General features: G+C 44.9%; 1 long non-coding RNA gene across 1 annotated transcript; it reads right to left on the minus strand.

Annotated features, from left to right (window-relative positions):
- Positions 1 to 486: 486 nt before the first annotated feature.
- On the minus strand, positions 487 to 5,756 carry LOC149912773 (uncharacterized). The gene is made up of 3 exons (XR_016461927.1): positions 5,685 to 5,756; positions 824 to 896; positions 487 to 660 (listed from the first exon to the last, which is right to left on the minus strand). It is a non-coding gene; the product is annotated as an uncharacterized LOC149912773 (long non-coding RNA).
- Positions 5,757 to 8,150: the final 2,394 nt, after the last annotated feature.

The raw sequence follows: 8,150 nt of genomic DNA on the forward strand, positions 1-8,150 counted from the left end.
GCCTTTCTTCCTCCCACCACAGCACTGTTTGAAAATCAGAATCAGAATTCAGAAGAAATAAGGGTTCATCTACTGCAACACTGATTTGTTCAGTGTTCTCTGCTGGAATCAGATCAGATAAAAATCAGCTACAATGCCTAGGAATCTATTTTGATCTGAAATTCCTTTCCCTAATCCTTAGCCCATCAGTTGAAGGGACATGTGCTGGGTGAATGAAATGCTAGTTTAGGTATTTTCATTCAAATTTTAAATCCTCAAGACTTCCTCTCAGTAGTTTTCTATTCTGGAAGCAATATGAAGTCCTTGTAAGCTTGTGATTTTTTCAATAAAGCTCTGTCAGAGCAACTGAGCCCTATTTCTGGTCTTATCTACAGATGTGATGGAGACAAAAGGTACAAGGAGAGCAGTGCTTATGTTTTCCCTATTTATCTTCCAAAAAAGGTCTCATATTTACTCAGTCTCAAGTTTCATCTGTTGGTTTTATTGTGTCCGTGACTTAGCCAGTTTTCCAGTGGTTAGAAAACCATGTTAGTAGAGAAGGAATTTTCTTGGGGTGGCAGAAAATTTGTGATTTAGACAGTGTAGGAAAATGAAATGAGGTCTTCCACATTCTGATTCCAACAGCCAACAAAGACAATATGACCTTCCGCTTTAGTTACCCTTATAAAAAAAAAGAGATTGATGTTACATCCAAGACATTTAATTTGGGTATTACAAACTAGATCTATACCACAAGGTGCTACAATGCTCTGCACTGTGTTATCTAGTAGTCCTTTGGAACCTAGTCCTTTGTCCTGTAAGATTTTGTAACGACAGTCCTTACCTTCTGTACTTGTTCTTGACTAGAATTTGATGTGTGCAATTCAGTCAAGGGGTAGGTCATCAAACTGCCTTTCCTAGAGTCAGACAACATGTAATTTGTGAAGTGTCTCCTGAATGGGGATCAATTACTTTCATTTGGCTTTTATGGCCTTATATTTGTTCATGTATAGATTGAGTCCATCCTTTATCATCCTTGAGCAAAAAATTGGTTGCAGCAGTCAGCAAAACATACAAGGATTGTCCTAAGTGATACTGCAAACAGACATGTTTCTCAGGCCACCAAATTGCTAAGTCTGTGTCAACTCTTAAATGATTGTCTATTATCTTCAATTTGGTTTATGTCTAGACAGAGTGGCAACAAAAGTACGGTATTTTTCCACAGTTTCCTCTCTGGTTCTAAAAGTAAAGCATTTTTCCTATATGGCTAGAAAAGTCTGCAGGGGAGAGGGACAGGAAGGGAAGATTCTGTTCTTCATTTTTCCTTCAGAATGTCATGTTTTTGGATATTCCCTCTAGAGCTGGTAAAGGCACAGTGATCTGTAAGGTTATTTAAAAGCAGAGTATTCTGCAGCACACCCTCTATACTCCGGTTTTACACAGGGAATGAATGACCTGCTGCAGGGATTCGATTTCATGGACAGTCAAGCCTCTGGTGTAAAGGTGCTTTCCCATCATTTCAGATTCAAAGAATCAGAATGAGACGACTGGAGGTTGTATGGCAGCTGTGTGAGTGAGGGAAATGCTTTTGCCGGCAATAGCATTTCTTGAAGAGGGAGAGAGAAGGGGGAAGAAGGGGGGAGAGAACAAAAAAAGAACTCCAAGTAGTATTTTGTACTGCCTTTAATTTCGATGAATTTCCTTTCTGTATGCTCATGGAGGTATCAGTGAATCATGGGAGCGTGCTGGAGGACTGAAGAGCCATAGTGACATTTTCAAGAGATGCAAGGGTGCAGAGAACATTAACTAGAACTGCTGCAAAACTGCCTGGGCTAATCATGATCCCAGATGTGAAAGAAGAATGGTCTAGTACAAATGGATCTTGGAATGCTTTCTGCTGCTCACTCTGTTTTGTCTGGCTCACATGGCTTATAGGATTGTTCTCATTTTGTTTTGCCTAGAGATCTATTTGGCTAGTGCACTGTGAACAATGCAGAGACATTCACAGAGCATGAGAAGGGAAGAATTAAAATGCTACAACTAACAAAATTAAAATACTAATTTTAAGAGATACACTTGAGTTTATACAGCTGACAGACGTGTAAGGAGTTAAAACCTAACTCCTGTATCATTTTCTGAATGTTTTTTCTGGAGTTTGATCCAATTACCAGAGTATGTACATGGATCTAAAGACTAGAGAGCTATATTCCTGCTGTGCCACTGATTCATTGTCTGACTAGAGAGCAGCCTAATCAACTTCTTCTGTCTAGGTTGCTTGCTTGGGAAAAAGGATGATATAATTATTTCACTGAGACTTACATTTTAGAAGATGGTCTGATATGTTCTGATTTAGCAGTGTATATTAGTTCAGAGAATATTATTATCTTCTTTCTATTCTACATGATAAACACAAGTCCCAGTTTTCCCTGAATAAATCTTAGACATTCTCACCTTGTTGCCCCCAATATAATAACTGAATGAGGAATCCTAAAGCTGTATGAAAACAGTTTGTGCCACATCCTAGCACAGAATCATATTTCATAGAATCATAGAATCATAGAATCATAGAATGGGCTGGGTTGAAAAGGACCTCAAAGATCATCTAGTTTAAACCCCCATGCTATGTGTGCAGTGTTGCCAACCACCAGACCAGGCTGCCCAGAGCCACATCCAGCCTGGCCTTGAATGCCTCCAGGGATGGGGCACCCACATCCTCCTTGGGCAACTTGTTCCAGTGTATCACCACCCTCTGTGTGAAAAACTTGCTCCCAATATCTAACCTAAATCTCCCCTGTCTTAGGTTAAAACCATTCTCCCTTGCCCTATACACCCACGTAAACAGCCATTCCCCCTCCTGTTTATATGCTCCCTTCAGATACTGGAAGGCACAGTGAGGTCTCCCCAGAGCCTTCTCTTCTCTAGGCTAAGCCCAGTTCCCTCAACCTTTCCTTATAGGAGAGGTGCTCCAGCCTTCTGATCATCTTAGAGGCCCTCCTCCGGACCCACTCCAAGAGCTCCATGTCTTTCTTGTACTGGGGGTCCCAGGCCTGGAAGCAGTACTACAGATGGGGCCTTACAAGAGCTGAGAAGAGGGGGACAATCACCTCCCTCTCCTTGTTGGCCACCCTTTTTTTAAATACAGCCCAAAACATAGTTGGTCTTCTGGGCTGCAAGCGCACACTGCTGGCTCATGTCCAGCTTCTCATCTACCAGGACCCTCAAGTCCATCTCCACAGGGGGAGATCTTCCCCCCGTTTGTATAAATACCTGGGATTGCCCCAACCTAAGTGTAGCACCCTGCACTTGGTCTTATTGAATCTCATTAGGTTTTTATGGGCTCACTTCTCCAGCCTATCTACGTCCCTCTGGATGGCTTCCCTTCCCTCCAATGTGTCAACTGCACTGCTTAGCTTGGTGTCATCCTGAAACTTGCTGAGGGTGCACTCGATGCCATCGTCAATGTCACTGATGAAGATGCTGAAGAGCACCAGTCCCAAGACCAACCCCTGAGGGACACCGCTTGTGAACGGCCTCCACCCGGACACAGAACCATTGATCACAACCCTTTGGCTGCGATTAATCAGCCAATTCCTAATCCATCAAACAGTCCATCCTTCAAATCTGCACCTCTCCAATTTAGAGAGAAGGATGTTGTGAGGAACCATGTCAAAGGCCTTGCAGAGGTCCAGGTAGATGACATCCATCGGCCCTCCCCCTGTCCACCAAAGCCATCACTCCACCATAGAAGATTACTAGATTGGTCAGGCATGATCTGCCCCTTGTGAAGCCATGTTTGCTGTGTCTAATTACCTCTTTGCCTCCTATGTGTCTTAATATAGCTTCTAGGAGGATCTGCTCAATGATCTTCCCAAGCACAGAGGTGAGGCTCACCAGCCTATAGTTCCCCATGTCTTCCTTTCTCCCTTTCTTAAAAATGGGAGTAATGTTTCCCTTTTTTCCAGTCACCTGGAACTTCACCAGACAGCATGATTTTTCAAATATGATGGAGAGCAGCTCAGCAACCACATCAGCCATCTCTTTCAGAACCCTAGGCTGAATATCATCCAACCCCATGGACTTAAACATGTTCAGTTTCATGAGGAGGACTCGGACTTGTTCCACCGTTTAAGTGGGACAGAAACCAGTTCCCATACCCTGATCTAGAGGCTCACAGTCCTGTCAGACATGGGAAGTCTGACCACCCATGAAGACTGAGGCAAAGCATTCATTGAGTACCTCAGCTTTTTCTATGTCTGAGGAAGCCAGCTCCCTGTTTCCTTTCATCAGAGGGGGAACACTCCTCTTAGCCTCTCCCTTCCTGCCTATTTTCCCTCTTTTCTCTCAATTTAAGCTGTAGATCCTTGCACAGCCACAACAGACATCTGCCTCCCCTGCTCAACTTCTTCTGCTGGGGGATGGAGAAACATTGCACTCTCAGAAGGGTGCCCTTAAAGATCTGCCAGCTTTGTTCTGTGGCCATGCCTTTAAGGATAGTTTCCCAGAGGATCCCACTCAGCAGTTCCCTGAGCAGCCAGAAGTTTGCTCTCCTAAAGCACAGGGTCCTAGCTCTGCTTTTTCCAGGTCCATATTTTTCAAGATCACAAACTCCACGAAGGCATGGTCACTACAGCACAGGCCACCTCCAATCTTAACCTCTCCAGTGATCTCCTCTGCATTAGTGAGCAGCAGGTCCAGTAGGGCTTCACCTTGGGTTGATCCACCTACTACCTGGACCAGGAAAATGTCCTCAACAAGCTCCAGGCATCTCTTGGATTGTCTGCCACCCGCCACGCCACTATCCCAGCAGATATCCAGGTGATTGAAATCCCCATCAGGACAAGAGCCCATGAGTGCGATAGCTCCTGCAGCTGAAGCAAGAAGGCTTCATCAACAGGCTCCTCCTGATCAGGTGGCCTGTAGCAGACCCCAACCATTACATGCTCTTTGCTGGACCAATCCTTGACTTTTACCCACAAGCTCTTAGCCTGATTATGGCTGTTCCTCAGACCAGCTCTTTACAATCTATTCACTTCCCTAACATAGAGAGCAACTCCCCCACCCCTCCAAACCTGTCTATCTCTTCTGAAAAGGCTGTAGTAGTCCTCAATCATGGTATTCCAGGCATAGGATTCATCCCACCATGTTTCTGTGATAGCAAGTAGGTCGTATTTTCCAATTGTGCTACAGTTCCTAACTCCTCCTATTTATTTCCCATGTTGCACGCACTGGTATAGAGGCACTTCAGCTTAGCTACTGGCCCCATTGTCTTCTCAGAGGAGCCCTCCCTAGTACCTCCAGCACAAGTCTGGGGTTTTCCCTTACCACCTCCCAAGGTGACAGCATTCCCACACACTTCTCTGTCACCTAGTACACCCCCTTCCCCCATCATATCTAGTTTAAAGTCTTGCAACCAGCCCAGCCATCTTGTTCCCAAGAATATTTGTGGCCCTTCCTGTCAGTTGGCTCCCATCCCCCATTAGCATTCCCCCTTTCCCAAGGCTGTGTCCCAAGCCATAGTATCCAAAGCCCTGACTACTACACCATTCACAAAGCCATTCATTCAGCGTGTCCACCCTCCTCCTTTTGTGCGGATCCCAGTCACCAGCTGAGAGGACAGAGGAGAACACAGCTTGCATGCCCAGTCCCTTCGGAAGTCTTTCCAGAACCCTGAAGTCCCTTTTGATCACCTGAGAACTTTTGCCTACCTCTTCATTTCTAATGTGGAAAACCAGTAATGGATAATAATCGAAGGACAACATCTCTCACGCGGGCTCCAGGCAGGCAACACACCTCCCTGTGGGACAGTCTGAGCGGCATATCAGGCCCCCAGTTCCCCTCAGAAGGGAGTCCTTTATGACGACAGCCCTTCTTTTTTTTCCTGACACAAAATGAGGATCAGACTGACTAGCCTTAGACAACCTCTCCTGCATGGATGGACTTTCACCGACATCCACATCCCCAGCTCCCAGCTCCAGAGCCTCATACTTGTTATGTAAGGGCAGCTGGGAAGGCGGACAGGCTGAGGGGCAGTCCGCTTGGTGCCCCCAACAGGGACTTCTTTCCATCTGTTGCTGTCTTCGAGGTTGCCCCTTCCCACCTGACTGTGAGAGGGCAGATGATCCCCCACTGCTCGAGAAGCATTTCCCCCACACCCTTCCTGTAGGGATGGCAGAGTGCAACTCCACCAATCAATTCCTTTTCCACAAGCCCAGATGCTCCTTAGCCTTTCTACCACCAGGCTGAGAAGATCATCCACCTGCTCACATGCAAACAGCTGGTATCCCTGCTGCCCTCCTGAAGCAGTGACAGGGCCAGGCATTCTCTGCAGCCTGAGACCTGAACCACGGCATGGACATTCATGCTTTCAGATTGAGTCTCCACGTTCTTTTTAGCAGCACCTTGTCGCCGGGTGGTGACCATGGTTGCATCTTGGAGTGTCCAGAGAGCAATGACCCGCTAACTGACCTGTTAAGTGCTAAGTGCTAAACCCCTTCCTATATGGCAAGGTGACCCGCCTTGCCTGCTCGCTGACTGGTGAGGGTTTTGCCCTGAAAATCACTCTTTTCACAGCTTCCCTGTGTAGTCACGTGATCAGTTGGCTTACAGTCTCACTTCATTAAAACAGCCCACGTGATTTACACACCCGCACTCCTCTCTGTCTCCCCGAGGCTTTTTCAAGGCAGGGCGCATGGCAACGCCCCACATCACATCAGCCGTTCTCGCAAGAACTGCCGGGCTGCTCTGTTGCCTTGCAGTTCCCTGGATGAGGGAACTGACCGGAACCTCCGTGTACATCGCGATCAGTTGCTCTGGTCCTGGCTGGGACAGCTCCAAAGCAGCTAAACTCAGTGATTTGAGCATTTGCATAGGTGTGATATGTCTTATTTGTTTTGAACCAGCTTATAACATTCTTCTATGCGTGTGTGCAGTTTATATGTGTAGCTTAGGTGCTTTTTCTTCTCATCTCATTGCAGCCTGACTTTAACCCACTAGAACCTGGGACTGAGGGCAGGTCTGTAGCCCTCACAAGCCAGCTCTCCTGGTGAAGGGAAGCTTTCTCTCACTGACCCCTGCCAAGGCCCCCATAACTCCATTTGACTGTAGCAGTACTAAGTTTGGATGCTTCACCTATTTCTACCTGGAAAAACTTCAGACCAAGAAATGCCTTGTAAAAGAAGGTCTACATATCTGTTCTTCCAATGATTTAGGTAAGAATTGTACTGAAAATCACTGTATCAAAGTAAGTGGGGGAAAACTGCTAAATTTCAGGAAGATTTGAGTCTTTAGACCAAAATGCAGAAGAAAATATCCTTTTATCAAACAGAATTATCAGAACATATGGTAATAATGTTGGGAAAAAAAAAACATTCTGAAAAATTTAATGTTAATATTCTGAGAATAGTGAGCATTACTTATTTTTCCTCCGGCAAACTTGCCTGACACATTGGTGGTGCCAACTAGGTTGCCTGATCTCCAGCAAACACTGAAGTTGTAGCCAGAATGATCTTGAGTAGCCAAGATTTTGAGAAAATTCTGTTTCTCTCATTTCGGAATAAGATAGGGTTTCATTAAGGAGGATTAGATTGCAACATAGGAGAGAGTTCATGTGGAATATCAAGGAAAAGTTTATTCCCAAAATGGAAGTAACGGTGAGTATATGTGACCCAGAGTAGGATAATATTAATGTTCTCTAGAAACCAAACTCCAAACAAATTGTATAGCCCTGTCCTCAGCGGAAACCTATCCCTGAAAGATATCCAAAGAGACCATGTGTTTTTACACATTGGAAACACTTGCAAAGTTTGTCATGCCAAGTATAATTGAACTGAACCCAACTGAAATTGTAATAGCAAAACCAGCAGCAGGAGAGGTAATTTGTAATTTCTTTAAAACATTTGTAATTTTTAATTTATTAAACAACTTCTGAGTATATACTTCTAATATATTTCACGACTTCTTCATTTACTATGGTTTCTGCAGCTTGTATTTGTTATCATCACCCTATCTTCTCTGTATGAAGAGTTTCGATACAGATGCGAAGAAAAGAATCCCAAAACAAGGTCATAAACATATTACACAATATTCACAGTTCTGTAAATTGCTTCTGAGGCTACTGCTTCTTGCTTCCTACCACATTCACCTTCCATATCAATAAGAAGCAGGAAAAATGA

This window comes from Phasianus colchicus, chromosome Z (assembly GCF_987193195.1).
Source record: "Phasianus colchicus chromosome Z, bPhaCol1.hap1.1, whole genome shotgun sequence".
NCBI classification, from domain to species: Eukaryota; Metazoa; Chordata; class Aves; order Galliformes; family Phasianidae; genus Phasianus; species Phasianus colchicus.